The 22024-nt window shown below is 39.9% G+C and overlaps 1 protein-coding gene across 1 annotated transcript in view; it reads right to left on the bottom strand.

Moving 5' to 3' along the window:
* The window catches only part of SULF1 (sulfatase 1), a 121471-nt gene extending 100031 nt beyond the window's left edge, over positions 1-21440 (bottom strand). Inside the window, exons 1-2 of the mRNA XM_030446242.1 lie at positions 21216-21440; positions 664-733 (exon numbers count right to left, since the gene is read on the bottom strand). The gene's annotated coding sequence lies outside the window, so the exon portion shown is untranslated. The remainder of the gene's footprint in view (positions 1-663; positions 734-21215) is intronic.
* Positions 21441-22024: the final 584 nt, after the last annotated feature.

The raw sequence follows: 22024 nt of genomic DNA, 5'->3' as shown, positions 1-22024 counted from the left end.
TGGGGTTTGGCTGGTTTTGGAACAAACATGGTTCACTGTGCCCTACAACTGTTTTATAAGGGCAGTGGCAAGGAAGTCCATTTGTTTTGAGGACAGTGATCACAGATTTTTCATTGGAGAGCTTCTGAAAGGTCAAACCCAACCTTATTAGGAAAACTCTGGTGACTTGCACAGAAACCATCCACAAGAACAATGAACACATATGGGGAGCATTATTTCATGCACAGCTGGGTACCTGGGACCAAAAAAAGAGTGGAAAAAAAAATTGGGGCATTTATAGCTTTCTGGGAATGGAAGGGGGAAAAAAAAAAAAGGAATGAACTCTCCCTTCAGTAAACCCAGAGTGGAGACAATGTAAATCAAGGAACCTGAAATACACACCCCCCTAATATGAAGCTACAAAATTACATGTAACCTTTGCTTTTCTATTGCAGAATAGGTCAATACAGTGGTATATCCAGTGTCTGGCAGTGGTCTCATTGTCACAGTTAATCATAAAGTCTTATGTATTTGAATTCACTGGCTTTTAGGTGGCCAAGACTGGGCAAGTCTGGATAAGTTTAAGTAAAAAAGTTGCCAGTATTTGGGAACTTAAAAATAAACTTTTAGTTGATATTATGCTATAAAGAAGTATTTGCAACACTACGGTCCTCTAAATCTTACCTTTTTCTTATGTGAGGAAGAAATATTTTCATTATTTTCCCAGTCTTCCTCAGCTCAGTCTTTTGTTTTACTGTAAAAAATAAACCAATAGAAAGTTATAAGAACTTCTAAGTGATAAAATTAATAATATTTTAAAAGGAAAAAACCTCCAAATCTCTTGCATTTATCTACATTATTCCTAGAAACATATCCCAACATAATAAGAAAGACATTGCATACAATGCTTTTTTTTGTGGTTTTTGCACTGTCCCATTAGTCTCACTGGGACTATTGCCTCTAACTTCAGCAGGAAAGTGTTACAGCAATTCTCTTCATTTATCATCAGTCATCTTTCTCCTTTAATTCTTTTCTTGAGAATGTTATACTGGCAGTGTACAGTATCTACAGAGGGCAGTAGCTCTCTAAAGCTGCTTCTGCAGGTGCAATGCAGAAATCCAGTGAGACTTATTTAGATTCCAACCAGGAAGTTCAGTTAAGCCTGGTTCCTAACAAAACAAAAAATAAACCAATGTTCATTTAGGTTTTCATGTGGGTAGTTGCTGTGAAAACCATTAAGTCTGCCCAGATTTCACCTTGAAAATTTAGGCTCAGAATCAGGATGTTAATGTATAACAAAAATAGGTATGAAATAATTGGAGATGTGGAAATAATGTTATTATTGTTTTACCTAATGCACATTTTTTGCTCTCCGTCTTTGAGAGACTGCTCTCCAGCTCTGAATAATTTCTTTTTTGTTGATCTGATTCCAATGTTTTAGCAAGGCTGTAATAGCCAGGATGATCAGACTGAAGGGTTTCTTTGTCATTCACACTTTCTACTGTTGACCATTTTTTGCTCACCAGTAATGTCAAATAAAATTATGGGCAACTAATGAAGGCTTGCCTTTCTCTCTAGATACCCTCAGCACTCTTGGGCATGTATATTGCTGGGGCCAAGAGGCTAGGAATTAATAAAACCACTCTCACAGTCAGTCACACTCAACACAACTTATGTGTCCCAGTGGCCACTGCTGACCTTCTCAGTGCAATAACTCCTCAGTGACCATCGCTAGGGATGGGTGAGTGCACCAGGCCCTTTCCCACAGGAGCTGGTTGAATGGTCCTACAGCAATTTTTTTCTCTCAGCAACATACATCATATAAAGAAAGGCCAAGCAGTCACAACAGAGAGAGTTTTTTCACTTACTGTGTTAAGTAGGCCAAGTTTCAAGCACGATGCAATGAAAGATTAACTATCTCCTGCAGTACAAGAGGATGTGAAGAAGGGATCAGTATGAAAACACTATAAGATGATTAATCAAATTATTCCTGTGATTTCAAAACATAAATGAAGTCTTGCTATGTTTTGTTACAATTGCTTGATGTAGTCACATGGAGGGGTGGGCTAGGATCCACAGGCCAGTTTTTTAGCTTTGGCTATATGACTGCAAATCCCACTGAAAGGTATTTTCTTAAAAATAGAGTATTTTTTCCTATTACTGTTGTTGTTATGGGAAACAAATAGGGCAAAGAACTATTGGAAGGAAAGCATTTTCTAATGGCCAAGAATGTAATGGCAAAGAAAATAAAGAAAACAAATCATCCAGATGAAAATAAGCTAATGAAGGAAGCAATGGTTAGAACAGAAAATCAAGCAAAGAGAAGATGCCTCAAAAACAATCCTCAAATCATCCCTCTTCACAATCAAACAGCATGTGCAAAACAAAAGCTCTTTCCCCACCTGTTTAAAATATCTTCTTCTTTTATTGAAAAAGAACCAACATTGGTTTACCTTTTCCTTCTTGCTCACCACTGCACTTAAGATACTAGTTTCAAGTGCATGTGATAACGTGAAATCAAGACTCTCCTAATAGCACCAACTGGAATGAAACATTTGCTACAGAAACCTCTTTTTCTACACATATGAAAGGGTAAATACATTGGATGATGAAGCAGCATGACAATGCAATAAGCCATTGGATGGCATTTAGAAGCCATATAGCATTGGAATCAATAGAAATCTTACCATTTAATTTAGTGGGCATTGAACAATCTGTTACACAGCTGAATAAGATACATGGAGACAGTAGACAACATTGCCAAAGTTTCCAAGCCCTTGTTCTCCACATTTACAAGTGTATGGAAGTACAACTCTTTCCAGAATACGCTCAAATGAGTTGATTATGACTAAACATTGGAGAATGCCATAATTCTATTCTATGGAAAAAGTACCCATTATTTTCTTTCAATGATGCTGTGTTTAAAGAAATAACAGGAGCACTTTCATTTATTTCTTTCTTTCTTTCCTTCCTTTTCTCTCTCTCCCTCTCTCTTTCTTTCTCTCATTTTTCTTCTTCTGCTTTCTCTGCACCATTTACTTTCTAAATTCTGAATACAGCCTTGGTTGGGAATGTTGTCAGAATGCATTTCCAACCTGTGGTACAGATGGAAACAGACCAGTGTCCCACAAGAAAGTCTGACAGCATGCTGGGATGCAAGATTAGTATTTACTCCTCTGCCTTTGAACAACAGGTGTTTAGGTACTGCTAGATGGCATATGATTTGGGAATTTTTATACACACATAAGTGGACATGTGACAATGAGATAAATCCTTCCTATATAACACAGATGAATAATAAAACATAGGAGGGTTTACTATGTGCAGGACTTTTTCCCTACCTGGGATATACTAATGATAAAGAGTTTTCCAAATCATTCCAAGAGTGGTAATACATGACTTACCATGTCCTGGAGCTGAAATGATCTTATTTAAGCTCACAAAAGAAACACAGTCCCAAAGCCTCCAAGCAATACCTAAGAGACTGGAGGGAGTGTTGCATGTGATTCACTCCATCTCTGAGTCAGTCTTGAACTTACGTAGTCAGTTCTATGCCAGAAGGGAGGTCTTTCAGGAAACAGGAAAATACTAGACCCACATATTTCTCCAGACTCAGCCAGAGACTTGTTCATTACTTCCTTAGAGCAATGCTATACAAAGAATATCCTTAGGCAGCAGCTTCCCATGTCACCCAGAAACAATTTTATTCCACTAAAGGACATGGGGCTTTCTGTGTCCATAAAGTGCCTTTTATTGAAATATTATACACACAAGTAAAAAGAGCAAGATGACTGCAGTCATATCTCACTGAAAACAGAGTGACTTGGAAAACATTTTGGTGGCTGACTTCGCAAACCCCAATAAATGGAAAAGAAAATGCAACAGCAGTTACCAACATCTTTTTTTTTTTTTTTTTTCTGGAACCTCTATAGGAATGACTGCAGAGCACTCTGAGCAACTGCAATTTATGTATGTGTTCAATTCTCTTCTGTCCTTGTTACCTTCAGTAAGCACTGTAAGAAGTAGTTCTGAATAAGGATATATCCTAATATTTCTCAGGATTGCAGCTCCACTGTTGACACTCCAGGGAACTCCAGCATTCACAGAGCTCTCCTACCACCTGGCACTGTTATCATGCCACCAAGCCTTGCTCATCATAGGCTCAGAAGATAAAAAGGCACCAAATACCAGCAACTTAAGAACATTCTGACCTCCCCACTCACACAGCAGTATTTCCATAACAATGGAAACATCTATTGTTTAAAAAAAAATAAAGATCAGCCTCTGCAGATCAATACAACATCTGTTTCTATTTGTGATACAGTGAAGGGTTAAAACCCATCCTGTATCTTTCTAGGTATTCATATCTCAGTGGGTTTATCTCAGTAGACTAATTTCTAAAGGGCTTCTGTCAGTTGCTGCTAAAGATGCCCAGCTAAAAATCTTACATCATCAATATGCTGGATGTGAAAGGGGTAATTCAGCAGAAGTCATAAAATAATGTCTGGCCCCCCCTCATTTCTAAGTGAAGAAACAAAGAAGATATCTTCTAGGTGTTACCTTTTTGAAGCATAAAATACTGCTTTTAACAGGCATGAGCAAAACCATTAAATGAAATAAAACTAATCTATTTACATATCATTTCCTGAGACAACAGACTCTGCTCATTAAACTTTTCATCATGATTTTTTCTGGATATGAATCAAAAATTGCCATAGCATTTGATCCTCCATTTGGAAAGATGTGTTAGCTTGACACATGAATCTAGGATTCAATTCTGCATTCAGGTTAACTATCTAGAGACAAAACTGGACACAATTCTTACCCTTCAAAAGAACGAAGGCCAAATTCTGCTTTCCAAATTACAAGTAGAAAACCAAACTAAAAATTTACCATTAAGTGAAGTAAAAATATTATAAAAACAAAATAGTAGGCAAAAAAATTATAATTAATGTTCTAAAATAAAATAAAATATTAAATTAATATCTGTCATAGCAAGACACTTTACATTCAACTTGCAATTTTTCATACTTTGATTTAACCACAAGATTTGATTTGGTGATATTTTCATTATTATTCCAGTGGAATTAATCTCTGAAGAAAGTGGAGGAAAATACTACTGCTCTTAGAAATGTCTAAAATGTGGCAGAATCTTCTTGAAATAGACTGAACCTGACAGGCAGTTGTTCCTCAAAAATTACTTTTATACAAACCATTATTACTCCTCAATGTGTTAGGTAATCCTGTTTCTTCTATGCAGGTGTGGGAAAAGAAAACAAAAAATTTGCATTTAGAGGGTATCTATCCAGTTTAGGTATTTTGGAGATTCTCACAAGCTGAAAATAGCCTTAAATTGTTAACTGTAGTGGAACAAAGCAATCAGATGCCTCTGATTACCGAGAAGTGGGTGTGAGCCGGTATCAAATCCACCTGTGCCCAATCAGGGCAGGCCCCCTATTGAGCATGTGCAAGACCAGGGGGCCAATAAAAGGTGAGGCTCACACCCACCGAGGAGCTCACTCTTGGGCTAGTCACAAGAGAGGCTGGTAGCTCATTGAGCCACGGTCCGATCTTGCTAGTTCCACTATGTGAGTGATAGACTGGGAGCACAACTCTCAAGTCTATACTGCTACACCTACTCAGACCTTGAGGCACCGATCCCTGAAGAAAGATTCGTCTTGCTACAGTTAACATATATGTAAAATACATGAAGTGGGAGGCAGAGCAGGAAATTTCCTAAATGTGATTTGATGGGCACTAATAAGCCCCCAGTTATGTGTGTGCTTTATTATTTGATGAAATATTAGCATCTCCCTTTGCCCAACTGTTCTGTGAGATTTGTTTTTTCAGTAGCCAGCTACAGTCTTTTGTTTAGCAAGAAAACTAAACTATGGAAAATATTGCTCCAGACAAACAACTTGGAGATTTAATCCATCAGGCTTTTCCTACATTTCAGAACTTAAAACAGCAATGCATTGTGACTGGAAACCTGACTACTCCTTACAAGCTTCTCTAGATAAATAACAGTGTCACTACAAAGGAATAAAAAAGCAAGATTTCAGTATTTGAGGAGCAATAGAAGACACTGAAATATATGAAAGCAAGGAATGAGGCAAGGAAGAATAGTTGCCAGAAACTTTTGTCTCTCTGATTTTGAGAATGCACAAATTTACTTGAAAAAGAAATGAAAATAATTCTAAGTAACAAATGTTTTGTGCTATCCTGTTAATGTCATTTTTTCATTTATTTATTGATTTTTTTTGAGAAATATGAAACCTTTCATAGATATAAATGAGCTCTGCCTTCTGTTAAAGGTTGCAGCACCACTGAAGTTTGAACTCATTTAAACAGTGCTGCTGTGTTTTCAGTTCCTGCTGCTTTCTTTTTTTATTCCAGTGGATTGAAATGTGACCAAATAGCAGCATGACTGTGAATAGAAACGATAATTCTCACACCACATTGATTTCAGTGCTTTGAGGAAAACACACACATGCAAACACATTTTCCTATGTCTGATTCAAGATACCAAAAAAAAGGGCAAATTTATGAGAATTTTTTTCTAAAATTGGAAGCACATCTCCAATGTATTTGTTTTGTTTAGATTAATGAAGACCTCTGGTTTATCTTACCATGATGGACACTAAAGATTTGCAATGTCTTAACAGAGGTTAAAGGAATTATTGTATTAACTTGTACCTATTACACCCATTATCCTTAAGCAATACTGAATCAGTAATCAGTCAGTAAGGTGACCTGACTGTCTCACCAGAGATGTTTTACATCCTCAACATATCATAAAATCAGACTGCTACTGAATTTTGTTTCTCAGGAAAAAATACTGTTTTGTTGAAATATTATCTTACCATATTGTCATACCTAGATTAAAGATGGAGGCAAAAGAACTCATAGATTGGCTGGGAGCCATAGTTTGTACTGCTTCCCTCATGTCCATGTAATTTGTTATATGAATGGATGTCCTTATCATGGACTGCAAAATGGGCAACTCCTGAAGTAAAATATATCCAAAAGAATGAAAACTTAAGTTAAATATTCTAACACTAGTGATACAGAGATTTGTTTCCATTGTCGTGCCTCCCACGCACACACACACAGAGAACAAACATTCACTTCCCTTATTAAAACATGATGGTGGAATTAGTTCTTACTAACAATTTTTTTCCATGTCCTACTCACAAAATCTAAATTAGATCATAGCCAAGCTTCAGCTACCTTAAGTATCCTCTTCCAGGGAGTAATTTTTTTTTAAACCTAAATCTTTTGACTTTCTCCAGCAATATGAAGGACTGTGAAACCTCTTAGTTGTAACAGATATTTTAGGTCTTACAAAATTTGGGTCTCCTTTCTTTCATTCAGCTTTTGTGTAGTATGTTGTTAGCTTTCCCTGAAGCACAGAAGCCAGAAAATAAGTATCAGCAGTATTGCCTAAGCATCACTGTAAACATGGATAGTGCAATACCAAGACAGAAGCAAAAACTCAAGACCTTGATGCATGATTTTGGATATTCATAGTCTGTTAAATTAAGAAGTTAAATCTTCCAGATGTTCCATTTCTTTATACCACTATCCCTGGTCAAGGTAGCTGGCACTCTAACAGAGATAGCAGAATGGGCGGTCTGTCCTGGTAGGAGAGCTCCTCAGTGACTCTGGCTTATAGCCCAGAATATTAATTAACGTTTTGAACATAGCTACTTCAATTTACATCAAGATGAAGAGACTGGAGTAGTTGAGGGGTTGCTATGTAGCACATTCAGCTTTATTTTCCACGGGACACCTATACTCCAGGAGATAAATGGGGCAACAGATGGGAGAAGTGATTCGGAAATCTCTCCAAGGCATCAGGGAACATGGATCAGTGCAGAATAAAGATGTGTCAAGGCTCCAAGCTGCAAGTGAGGAGTCTAAGACTGTGTTTCAGATCTATTGCCCTACTAAGCAAAGACCAGACTTAACTAGCAAGAAGGAATTCTCTGCCTTCTCAGAACTTGAACACTGAAATTATACTGCTGAGGAACAGACTAGGTGGATCCATTCTCCTCCTACTGCTGAGGATCCATTCTCTTGAGGAGGTTCTAGGAGAAGCTCAACCATCATTTGGATAAAAGTCTTGTGATTGAAAAAGCACTGCCAAAGAAATTAGAAACATCCTCCAGACGAGAGTGGTCACAAATATGTCTGTTCCACAGGAGTACTTCTACCACACATCTGCAAAGCTAGTGTGCATCCAATGTTACATTTATTTCAAGAATACTGAGACAGTTCCATTGCACCTATACAAATGAGTTTGCACTGATTTAAAGAAGTCAATAAATGCCACTGCAGAGAAGCTGTTACTGTCAGAGACATGTAGAGGTTTGTGGTGATGACTTCTGTCACATACTGCTTACCTATGAGAAGTTACAGGATGATGGATAGGGAAGAAGGGTAGATAAAAACTGAAACAGACCACTCTTGCTGGCAGCTCAATTCAGTCCAAAATAATGTCCAAAATAAGACAGCAACCAGGTTTTAACATGTAATTCCACTGAAGTTCTGGTTATTTTGAGTATTACCTATGTTAAACCTCATAAACAAGTATTTAAACCAAGTTTTCCCACAACCACAACTCTACAAAAATCCAGGCAAGTTATTTTAGCTTTTTTTTCCTCACATTGGGAAACCATGAAAAAGGTAGCTCAGATGTGAACTGAGCTTCAGGAAATACATATCCCACTTTAAATAATCAAGAATTGGCTGAATGGTGCAGGTGGTCACATCACTTATATAATGTATGCACCAGAAGCTGATCTCTTATCTTTCATGCCAAGAAACCTTCTCACTCAAAAAGTAATTCAGGTATTTTGTCCCAAACCTATGATAGGAGAAATTAAAATTATGTTTTCTAGAATAATAAGAAGCTGGTAGAAGTGATGTGTTCCCAATTAAATGCTTGGCATTGAATAAATTGAATCTTCCAGTCCATTCAAAAAGCTCTTGAGCTGAGACAGCAGGGAGCTTTTTAAGAGGACAGGTGTCAGCAAAATCAGGTAGAAATCAGACAGGATGACTGGGAACTGAAATTACCCAGAATAATCACTAAACTAGGATGGCTTTGAACTTTAAATGTTTGAAAATTCATAAATTTCAGCTCTGTTGGTTAACTTCTTATCCACCAGCAAATAGAATTTTAAAATAACGTTATAAGAAAAATAAATGCATCAATAAGATACACATGTTGGACTAAAAATGGATTGCTTTAATCAGCAGTTTGAAAGTCAGAGACATAGAAAAACCACCATTACTGAGAATTGACAATAAAGTAATGGAAGAAAACTTGAAGCAACATGAAGATGAAGGAAGTCAGCAATGCCAGAGCTACAAGGAACTCAGAAGCAACAATACTGCTGACAAAAGCAGACGGGAAATTTTAAAGGTTGTTTTCAGTGCTCTAGACTGTGGGTTGTAGTTGTTTGAAACTGACCTATTTCAGGACTTTAAAAGTTCAGTCCTCTCAAACATCTCAAAAAGACAATAAAAACCCACAAATCAAAATAAGATGTAAACTAAAAACTAGAATCTCACGTGGGTTTAGCTTGCTTGTTTTAAATTGTAGCCTTTGACACTGTTTAGTTGGGCTGCACAGAAATCTGTTGAATTCAAAAGAGGGTTTTGCAAAGATATTTTATTAAAGACGTCTACTGTGACAGGCCTGGCCAAAAAGCAGGAAGAGGACCAACCAACCCACGTGAATCTATATTGTTGAGAAGTATTTGTCCTGCAGATTACTGGGGAAGACTGGAAGAGTTATTTACAACTGACTTAAGAATAATGGCATATTTCTGGAACAGATCACAAGATGGAATGGAGGGCTACTTTATTATGCTTCTTTTTATAAATATCCAGTCTACTCAGAGCCACTAAGAAAGCAGAATAAAAATCAAGAATAAAATTGAATTCAAAATAAATCATAAAACTAGCAGCTTGAGGACAAATGTTTTAAGAAACATAAGAAACTGTCATCAAGTTTGAGGCTGACACCAAATTGAGGTGTGTAGTGGATCCGCTGTAGAGACAGTTTCCATTCAGAGAGACCTAGCCAGGCTGGAGCAATGGATCAGAAAGAACCACATAGAATTCAGTGAGGACAGATACTATGTCCTGCATCAGGGAAGGAAGAGCCTGTTGCAATTACACAGGCTAGGGATGGACTGGCTGGGAAGCAGCTCTGCTGAGAACTCACTAGACCACTAGACATGGGTCGTGTTAGACAGCAAGCTGAACATGAGCCTGCAGTGTACTGAGGAAGCATAGATGGCCAACAGAATCCTAGGCAGCACTAACAGCCATAGAGCCATCAGACTGAGAGAAGTGATGATCTCCTTTTAGTTCAAACTCATGGCAACTAGAGTACCATGCCCACTTTTGAAGCCGACAGTACAAGATCAGCAATGATAAAATGGAACAAGTTCAGTGGACAGCCACAAAGACAGTCAAGGGATGGAGCACTTACCCTGCTGCACCAATTTGTGGTAACTAGGCTTGTTCAGCCTGGACATGAGCTGGCTTTGGGGGCACCTCACAAAAAAAGAAAAAGTAAACATGATCTATGGAAAGACTTTCTGTTTAACCCACAACGGCTGCAGCTAAGATATTTACCACTTAACCTTCATCAAGGAAAAGGCCAATGTGTTTAAGCAAGGCACAGGATGGAACAGAATGAAACCTCCTATGAAAAAAGATTAAGTTCGCATTCTTTTGGCTTCCACTAAAAGTGTACCACAACACTTTCATTTAAAGCAGTTTTCTGACAGCATTGAACATGAGATCTTAAAGTAGGAAAATCAGAAGATAAAAGCATAAATAGAAAGCAGTTCGACTCCTGAATAAAAAATGGGGGGAAGGATGAAGGACACATAAAAAACAGCAAAAGAGAAATAATTCCTTTAGACTTTTGCAAATTATATAATACATGACACCCAAGGTAATCTTCCATCCTAAGTACTCCCACGTAGATATACTTTAAGCTAAACAGTTCCTGGGACATATGTGGCTTTACCAGTGTCGATTTCTATCTCACTTGAGACTTGTAAGGAAGAAAGAACTTTTTTCTAGCACCACAAAAATTAAGATCAAAATGAAGGTTTCCAGTTATGTAATTTCCAAACTGCTGAGGGAACAGATTAATGCCTCTTTGACACTACCACCACCTCATGTCCATTACAGCAACAATAGGCATCCTACACCAGCATATGATATAAGGTAAATGCCCTAGAAATGCCCTAGAAAACTGAGCAATATTGAGCTCAGAATTCCTCATGGAAATAAGTATACCTTTGAGCAGACTGATGTGTGGATAGATCAGGAGATACATGCAAGAAGCACACTGAAACGCCACTGTCAGAAGGAGAGAATGTATTTTATTTCTATTGCCCAGCTGCCAGATCTGGTCTACATTCCTTCAGGATATCCATCAGTTTTGTTTTAGAAGTTACTTATTCATTCAGACTCACTTGTAATGCCTGTATCCATTGTGTCAGAATAGTGGTTCATTGTCCACCTCAATTTTCATCCTCCATTATTCAGTAACGTTATTATTATGTGTAAATGCTGACGGTTCATGAATAATCCAGGCAAAGAACTTCTTCAAACAATGAGTGGTCCATGCAGAGCTTTGAAGATAAGGGCTGACACATGGACTCCTCATTTCATACCAGATGGGACTCAGCAAGGTGTCTGGAAGAGAGGGGTGAGGCATTCTTGGAGACCTGCTCTGCCCTGTGTTAGGCTCTCATCCAAACTAGCTGCAATACTTTTTCTAAAGATGAGTTGTTTGACAGTAAGATATAACTTAAAAAAAACCAGACAAACCAAAACAACAAAAAAAACCCAGACCCATAAACACATTTATTACTGAGATCAACTCCAAGCTGAAAAACTCAGCCAACTCCTCCATTACAGGCATGGGAGAAGTGGAAGTTCTGGCAGGTATAGGTAGTAGGATACTAAAAAAATAGTATTTTGAATAGCAGCCAGATTGCCCACACTGCTGCATGCCTCTTTTCTACTGTCATGGTTGCATGGTGTCACAGTTCAGCATCCAGCTATATTAGTGAAACAAATGTAGAGTGGTTACATTACTGTTCCCTTTTACCTGAACTGTCTCAGACTGAACGTCAAATATTTTGTGTGGTTTTTGTGCTCTGCACCAAACTTTGCACTGGAGCTCCTCAGGTGTGTACATGCACTCCATGAGTAATCTTCAGCAGAGGAGAGAAGCAGACAGGTCACAGCAGTAGCATCACTCATCCCAACTGGAGCTGCTGCTGCTCATGACAATGACCTCAGTAAGCACTGCAGAGGATGTAGAAAACAGCTTTATTCAGAGAAACCTTGTACCAGTTCCCAAAGGGAGAATCAGCAGAATAGGAGCAGTGTGGTAGGTATGACTGCAGACATCATTCACCACACAGGGATGAGTTCAAGCTCTTTGGCAGGTATCCTCCAATAACCCTGTGGGTTTCTGATAAGGATCAAGGATTATTAAAAAGCACAGAAAAGGAGAAATAAAAAAAAGCATATATGCTCTTTTCACACTGCTCGTGCTGTTAAGCTACCAGAAAGAGCAATGGATTCTCCACACATACATACAAGGTAGACCAGGTTCCTCAAAATGGACCAGATCAGGATATGGTTGCATAATGTCACAGCATGGACCTCAGCTCTAGCTAGCTATTCCCTTCTTTTACTTGGCTTTTCCAGCTCATGCTGGCTACTCTCCACTCTAAAGGGTTTACAGGCTTTGCCAGATTACTCTTTTATGCTAAATGTACCCTGGTACCCAAGAACAAAACAAGTATCTGTGAAACATGCCTCTTTCTTGAGATACCAGTTATAGTGCATCTCAAAGCTTTCAGAGTTGCGGAGGTGCAAAAAGGTGCAAAATTTGTGGAGAAAAGTTTGTAGAGCAGTTTAGTGAGAGGGAAAATCGTATGTGAGCTGCATAACACGGAAAAGATCTAAAAAATGGACGTAACTGTTTGAACACATCTTTGTGGCTGCTCATCGTTCTGTGTTGAACTATTAGAGGGGTTTTTTTGAGAAGCCTGTTGATCCCTGATCATGTATCCCTCAAAGACTCCTCATTTTACCATTCCTCACTTCAGAACATCCAGGCTTTAGAGGATTCCAAAGAGAAGGAAACTAAAAATCTTTGTGGCCTTTTGCACTTAGGAGTTGAGCTGCAGAACAGTTGAACACAGGAAGCCTTCCTCTGTGAGCCTATATACCAGTAGTGGATTGAAGCTTCAGCAGATAAGAAACACCAACTCTCTACTGATATAGAGACAAAAGAAAATATTGGAATGTCTGGCAGCTAAACCTGAGTTAACTTCAGAACATTTTTATTGATCTAACTATGGCAATGGCCGCCCTAAATCCTACACAATGGTGGCCAAGGAAATAGAGTTACAGTTTCAGTTCATAAATTGGCTCTAGGTATAAAATAGATCACAAGGTAAATTCACATGGGCTTACTAGAGACACATCCGGGAATTCAAGTGCTACAGATATTCTCTTCAATAAAATAGTGGGGAATTATACCAAAGGAATCTTTGCTAAAAACTTTGGCATCACTCATACTACTTTATTGCTACCAAAACCCAAATATTATTCTAAATTCTACTATTGTTAGAATTTTTGCAGTCCTTGGAAAAAAGTAATAGTAGAAGGTATGCTGTGCTGATTATTTACAACATATTCAGTTTATTATTGAACTACTCTAACTCGTCACTGGCATGCCCAAAGGCAGACAAGTCAGTGGGAGATAATCCTCAAAAGATTTAGCATAGCTCAGCCTAAAAACAGAGTACTGAATCTTTTGCAGTTCTGCCCAACATCCTACCCCTGTAAGATCATCCTCTACTCCTCACTGCTCCTTTAGTACATGCAGGCACCGACATCTCTGGTCCTCCAAGGTTTTAGCTGCCCCACAGGCCTTCAAGACATTCCTTCAAGTAACAGTGGTGGGTGATTTTTAAAATATATTCCTGTAACTTGTATAATTTAGAAAGAAAAGGCTATGCAATTGGCTTGGTGTAACCCAGCACTGAAATGGATGACACTTTGGATGATACAGTGTTCCATTTCTACAGTCAGTACCTCAACTATATTTAGTCTAAAATGAGCATCTAAGTCTCTTAAGTGAACCGCAATTCCTGCTGCTCAAATGAAAGACCTGCTTCACACCTTTTTCTGTGGAAAGTATAGGATACACCTTAAGGAGCCACACAGGAATTACATCACTGCTGTTCAAATGCAGACAGTGTTTATCCATGGCACTAGTCATCTGTGGGCCAACAGAAAAACTCAAGATGGTACCAAGTCCCTCTAACTTCACATCAACACTTGGAAAACTCCATTCCTACTTGTGCACCTGAAAAAGGCAGTATCTTTGAAGGCTTCAAAGAGGAAACCCTGACTGCTTAACTGCAATGCCTGGAGGCCTTCAGAGGGACTGTCTTCAGTGACCAGAAAGAGCACTTGACTTTAGAGAGGTGTTCTTTAAGTATTTAACGCTCAGGGGCACCTCAAGTATCTTGGCTATGTAGATTGGTTCCCACCCTCAGAATCTCATTCAGCCTCTTGCCTGTGGCAACACTGGCACAACCACACATCAATTATCACACCTTCTCCTGCAGACACACACAATGCCTCAGTTTGCAGGGCACGGTGTCACTATGTAGCTGAGTGATGGTACAGCTCACCTACCCCCAAAGAATGGCCCAATAATGGCTTTAAGCTGAAAGAGGGTATATTTAGGTTAGATATTAGGAAGAAATTCTTAACTGTGAGGGTGGTAATATGCTGGAGCAAGTTGCTCAGGGAGGTTGTGGATAACTGAGTCCTAGAAGTGTTCAGAGCTAGGTTGGACGGGGCTTTGAACAACCTGGTCCAGTTGGAGGTATCCCTGCCCATGCAGGGGGTTTGGAACTAGATGACCTTTAAGGTCCCTTCCAACCGAAAGTATTGTATGATTCTGATTTTTTTTTTCTCTCCCACAGCAAGCCACCAGATCCAACAGCATCCTTTGCACCATGTGGAGCTTCTGTCCACTTGCTGAGCTGAATCATCTCACCAGGCAGGCAGCCCACACAGCTTCCTGCTGCTCTGGTGAGCTCACTCAGTGCGCCAGGAGGTGAGCCAAGAGCCAAACCTGGCATGACGGAGGAGATGGGAACACACAGCTGGAGGCAGAGGATGGGAGGATCAAGGCTGGGTTTCTCCAGGGCAGCAAGCTATTCCACTGGTTGGGCAGAGTTAAGCAGCCTCACCCTCCACTGCAATAAAACCTCTTTAACAAAATGGGAGTTATCAGACAAATTATCAGAAATCTGGGGGGGAGCTGATTATGGTAAACCTCAGGAAAAATGAGTTGGGTTTTTTCTTAATTGCCAGGCGCAGCATACACAAACCCACCTTATTCACCAACTCTGCATATATTTACACAGTGAGATTTGGGAATTCCATCAATTTCCTTCATGTTTCTGGACCTGCATGTAAGTCAGCTTCCTCAGCAACCAGGAGAACTAGGTTTAAAAAACACCAACAAAACAGAAAGGAGAGCTTCTGAACTCACAAGTGCCTCTAACTCTGAATCTTTCCAAAGAAGTTAAAATCGCGAGACTACTGATAAAAGTCACAAGAGTTGGCAGATGTGCAAACATTTGTGGGCTTGTAACACATTTTTCTGGTTTTAAGTGAAAACAGACAAAAGAGTGCACATGCTAGAATAACGAACATCTTGGCACATTGCAATTACAATACTGGAACAGACCACTATTCTGTTTTTATGGATGCTTTTGAGAAAAACAATCCCTGTGTTCAGCTCCCTGATATATTTATTCTCCAGCACGCTAGTGCCAAAGGCTTTCCCATCTTCTCTGTGGGCTTTCCAAACAGAATTCACCTCCTGTGAAGCACCACAAAAATACAGCTGCTGTGGAGCAGCTCTTCTCCCTTGGTTAGAGTCACATCATAGAGAAATGGCAACATGCAGTGTCATAATTACACTCATACTGCTTCAGAATTTTTCTTAAACATAAAATGATTGAATTTCAGTGGTTTGCTTTCATTTAGAAACTCCATTAAATATTCTGTGGATAATCTAGCACTGATCTACAAAATAGCCTGGATTTCCATGGTACCACATCTGGAAATCTCCCAGAATATAGTGGTGGTATTGTGACATTGGCTTGTGATAAAATTGGTGAAAAGAAGCCATTTTTGCTTGGAATTCCAGAAATACTGTCATCTTTGCAGAGAGCTACAAAAATTACAATGTAGAATTACAATCAATTGTAATGTAATTTTTGCCCTAAAATTAACAGAAACAAAATTTAAAGAAAGTCACGAAATCTTGGGCAGAAAAGTCAACTACTACAAAATTGTTTCACTGTAACCAAATCACCAGTGATGGTTAAGGCTTGGGAGGCTCAGAGCTCCAGGATTAATAGAGCACACACACTAACAAAGGCTTACCAAACCTTTTAAACAGATTCTGCAAAGGAGATTTAAAGTTCTGGGAAATCACTGATATCAAGTCTGCTGTGTGAAATGCATAAACCAGAAGATGAAACAACTGCTATTTTTCTCAGAAAATAAAAGTCTTAAAATACCAAAATTAAAAAGGAATTACTCTCACCAGTTAACCATACCTTTTGAGCACGAACAAGGAATGCTAAAGCAAAGATCTTGCAGGAGCCCTGGGAAGGAATCTACTGACATAACTGAAATATGCTAAAATAATTCAGCTAAAACGTGTCTGGTTTGGCAATTCATATATTACCGAGGTGACACTGGTGCAGAGTTTTTCTTTGCTTGTAGAGTGCCCTCTGCAAGCACATGACAGTGTTGAACGCGCCCTACTTGGTAAGAACAACAGTAGAGTTACTGTGCTCCCATCGTATGGAAATGGTGAATTCGTGCTGGAGCAAGAAAAAGTGAAAGACAGAAAAAAAAAGATGGGGTTAGTGGGGAATATTATGCTGCTGGTCAATATGGGAAAGCAGAGTGACTAGTTAGGCCTTGTTAAAGGAAAGGCAGACTTTCTACCACTCCTGGGGCAAAGGATTGTATCATCCCCTGGGGCAGGGGACTGTATCAGCTCCCACTCACTCCTCTTTTCCCTTTTCACACATGTAGCTGTGTAAGGACAAGGTCTATCTGTAACTGCAATTCAGGGACAGCCACAAGTCAATGGAGTGTTCACCATGTACATACACCCCCACCCCCTCTACTCTATCCCTTACAGCAGCTCTACCTGTGATGGAGATCATAAGAAAATCTAGGATGAGAAAGACAACTACTATGTGACATGTGTGTCACGTAGGTCTCTTGTGAGCTGTGCTATTCAGCATCATCTCCTTTAATATCCCCAAAATCTAAGACAGCAGTTAAAATTTAAACAGGCGTTCTGAAAACAAACTCTTGATCCCCTTATCAGCATCCTGGATGGGATTACAATGGGGGCGGTAATGACAGAAATATTTTTAGGAGAGATCTGGTATCAGCAGCAGGAGTGGCCACTAATTGGATTCTTTCTGTGTCACCGCAGAGTTGTCACAGGACCCCTGTTCTCTGTTGAGCACTGCAGCTCTCAAGGCACTCAGAAAGGAGCTTTATCAATTGTTATCCCATCAGTCTGCCTTCCCACTCAAACACAAATCCCCCAAAGCCCTTTCTAAAGCTAAGGAAATCATGGAACCCATGACTCCCATGACATGTGTGACAAGTGTCCAGCCTTGCCTGGGTAAAAATGAGTCCTGTTATTACACAAGGCTCAAACTCCTGATCCTGCATGAACAAACATATAACATCAAGTGCAGTAACTTAAACAGTGCTAGATAATAAACTGCAAACTGTCAAAATAGTCTGCAATAAAGTGATCCAGCCAGAACAGAATTTGCAAATCTTTCATTTTTAAATTTTTTTCCATAGCTGTGTAACTTCCACTGAGTGTGGGTTTTATAACAGCTTCCACATTTAGAAACGCTGTCCCCAGCATCACAACATTTTTAATAAACTGTTTTTATCAGTTTCTGGCTGGAACTAGAGCTGTTACAATAATTTTCACACTGATACTTGCCATTTTTAGGATACTTCTGTAATCCTACATGTGTATTTTTCCCTAATGATTTCTCATTTAGCCTACTTTTTGGAGATGTATTTAGATGACATTTGGAAATTCACCAAGGCTTTTTGTTTGTTTTTTTTTTTTTCCCAAGGTGAAATGACACCAATCATAAATATTTTTCCCCCTGAAGTGGAGGGAAAAATCAATGAAAGGCCAAGGAGACTGTGCTAAGCAGCAGAAACTGAAGTTGCATATTATGATGGAACAAGCTCACCCACCTCGATTATAATGTGCTAAGAAGAGGAAGCCCCTGACAAGCAATAAACTGACACATAATTAAGACAATTCAGGGTGGAACACATTGTGGCTGGAAAACATTTTCCCGGGCTCTGTCTCATTGCTCAGAGCAGTGAGGAAGAAAAAAAAAAAGGTGACACTTTGAAAACCACTCTATGAAGACAATCAGTATCCCACCTAGTCTTCACTAGCTGTGGGGAAAAAAAAAAAACCACCAGCTTTTCTGCAGTGCAGATTCCCTCACATCACAAACACAGTTGATAGTACAGACATGCCTGGTATGTTCAGCATTCCATATCAAGCAAAGATGAATTAAAAGAAACAAAAATGTATTACACCTTTCATGCAGCAGTTTATGGATCTTTTTGTACCTCTGGAATTTTTCACCTTGAGCGTCTTGTAGATCTACTGAGGTCTGTACTGGTCTCAGATCTCCTCAGGTTATTTTTATCTCACTGTGAGGAACATCTTTGTGGGTTCTGAACACTTTCACAGCTGCTAGGATGCTAATGGAAACTTCATGTGTGTACCCAGTACAAGTGCTCTCAGAGAAAAAAAAGCCAATGTCAAAGGAAGGTATGTAAAAGTCACCATAAATATGTCTTTGAATGTTTACCATCTGGAACAGTAGATTACATTTTGACAAGGAGCTGGACTGCCCCGTGGGCATTGTCTTTTAAACAGCCCCATCATTATAAAGGAAGGAAAAACATGATTTGCTGTTCCTAGCTTCTCAGCAAGATTTTCTGGCAGTGCTAGAGAAACTCGTTTTTTTTTCCTAGTAAAACAATAACAAGCTGGGCATGTGTAGTTAGCTATGCAGTTTCTTGAAAATATGTTTTCTTATAGATCATCTGATCTGTAATCTGACAATACCCACAGAGAAGGCTGTGTTTTAGTCAGGCTGTGACAGCAGCAGGCTCTGCAGCTCACAGTGCTGCACCTTAGCTTGGCTGGAAGACTAAGCCTCTGTGCATCGAACCTGGCTCATTTGGGCTTCTCTTAGGAGAGAGTAAGAGTGAAAAGGAGAAACCCAATACAGAAGGCATACCAGGTTTTAATACAGAGTCGTAGTGAGGGTTTTCTTTGGGTTTGTTTTTAATTTCCAAGCTTGTAAAGGTTTCCGTCACTTTTGACAGTGAGAAAGAGTGGACTGAGAGAAAAATGAAATTGATCAAATTTATTCACATATGTTCACATTAGGGAATGAGCTAAATCTCTGTCTGAGAATTTCTGAGAAAGCATATTTACTGAAGAGTGTGTTTGAAAATGCAAGCTGAGAACAACCTGTAAAGGGGCCAAGTAGCCTACTCAAAAAAAAAAAAAAAAAAAAAAAAAAAAGTTAACAGAAAAGTTGGTTTGAGACAAAAATATATATGCAACCTGAAACATGGTTTTATGGGCATCGTTACACAGCTGAATGCCAGAATCACGGAGCACCAGCGACAAATCCCCTAGTTCATTCCACTAAATAGATCTTATTTCAGAACATATTACATATAGTATTATTTACAGAATATCTCACCTGTAAATGGTGAGGACAGGGTTAGATTTCTTTCACTAGCAGGAGGCCAATAATTCATAAGCACCACAGGTATGTGAGAGTGTGTATGAAGATCTGTTATAGTGCGAAAGAAACAAATCATTTTGTTACTCTGCACAGACAGATCATATATTTATACAGTAAATATTTTATTGAAAAAATAAATTAAAATTACCCACCCTCTACTTTCTCCATCTAAAACATTTAGAGTAAAACAATGAGAACATCTTAATTCTCTGGTAACCTAACATACTGTAGTGATAACATTTCTGACTTCTAAACTAATCTGATGAGCTTCCCCTGCTCCAGACATCAATGAACATAATAGCTAAATTAAATGAAAATTACAGCGGAGTGCTTCAAAAACTAATTTCTAGTTACATTTCTGCCCCTCTCCTTTCCTAAACATGAATTTTTTGCTTACTTGTAATTAACACTTCAGATCGCTAGTTTAGCATCTATAAATAGAGCGAGACTTTAATGATCCATTATAGTGATGCTACTTAGTTTCAATGACTTGTAAAACTTTCGCAAACAGATCTCCAAATGAATTACATCCATCTGCTCTGCTGCAGCTGCGAGAGCAACATTATATTGCACGCTGCCTTTCCCTACTTCCCTGAGTTCCTCTTAACTTTGAGACCATGTGTAAGCCAACTCATCTCTATACCGATCATCAGAAGGCCAGCCAGGTCTCTATAAAGGATCCCTCAAATTTTACAGACGTCTCAAAACACTTCGGTTTGCCTGCCAGCTGAGCCCCAGACAGGCTGCACGCTGCTCAAGCATCCTTCTCAAAACCGAGGAAATACTCAGCAGCGGTTCCTTCCCCAGCCTCAGCACACAGCTTCCACCACTCTAGTGAAACACGGAGACATTTATAACCCTCGGAACCGGCAACAAGCATGACCCCGGCTGCCGCTTCCCCCGGGCTGGAGGTCTGGGAGCTGCACGTGTGTGCGGGAGCGAAGCGCGGTGGCTGCGGGAGAGGGGGAGAGGAGGCACCCGCCGCGGGCAGATGCACCGCTCCAGAAAAGCTTTTCTCATCTACACCTTCAAAAGCGTGACCTTAGCTGCGTTAAGAGTGTTAGCTCTGTGAAGACAGCCAAGCATCAGGCTATGCTCGCTGTTATCTGTCAGCCGTACAATAGCAGCATTGATAAGGCAGCAGCAACTGGCTTTGACAAGTGTGCTGTGCTAGCATTCCTCTGAAAACCCTGAAGGAAAGAGAAAGAGAGAGAGAGAGGCATGAGGTGCCTTTTACTTTACCTGAACAAAGTGTGGGGGTTTATTTTTCCCTCTGAGCTGCTGGAAACGATTCCTGCCTCTTCTCCCCCAGAGCTAGGTAGTTCTTCTTTTCCTTGCAGCTCACACTTGGGGAAGACCACACAGCTCTCCAGCAAGGCTGCCTCTCTCCCCTAATCCCCACTCGAGTGTGATGACACACACTAACCCCAACCATCTGTTGAAACACGTCCTCAAGCACTCAGCACAGTGGTGTGTCAAGACGGGCTGCCCAATCCAATCGCTGGGGCTGGGTGGCTCTTAAGGAGCTGGAGGCAGAGACAAGGGCAGAAACTATAGGGCTGAGAACTCTTTAGCAAAGTAACCTGAGATTTTGAGCAAGGGCTGCTATTGAAAAAAAGAGCAGAAGGGGGAGGTGCTAGCGGGAAGGTAGAGGGAGTGGATTAGTCTGGTGGCCAGTTGTGTTACTTCTCACAACTCCTTGTATTCCCAAGGGACCACTGGGACCCCCTCACAGTGGGATGCACAGAAGCACAAGAGAAAAATCTTTTTATGGCGGCTCTATTGAGGGTAATCTCCTCCGAGAGACGTTTTCCTAAGAGATAAAAGATGCAGTTTGAGATCATGATCAAATGCTAATGTGAGCGTCATTTGCACCGCAATGTGACAGTTGCATCCCGAAATCCGAACTCCTTACCGTGCCGTGATCACCCCGTGGCTGCCTCCAGCTTTCTCGGGGGAGCGGTGGGGAAAGGAAAACCGGGGTGGCGATGGATGGATTGGGGAGGGGGGGGGGGGGAGGCGGGGGTGTGTGTGCGGCGAGTGTGCCGAAG

Source organism: Calypte anna, chromosome 2 (genome assembly GCF_003957555.1).
Source record: "Calypte anna isolate BGI_N300 chromosome 2, bCalAnn1_v1.p, whole genome shotgun sequence".
Lineage (NCBI taxonomy): Eukaryota > Metazoa > Chordata > Aves > Apodiformes > Trochilidae > Calypte > Calypte anna.
Note: the sequence above shows the minus strand (reverse complement) of the source record. Positions and strands in the feature narration are given on the sequence as shown.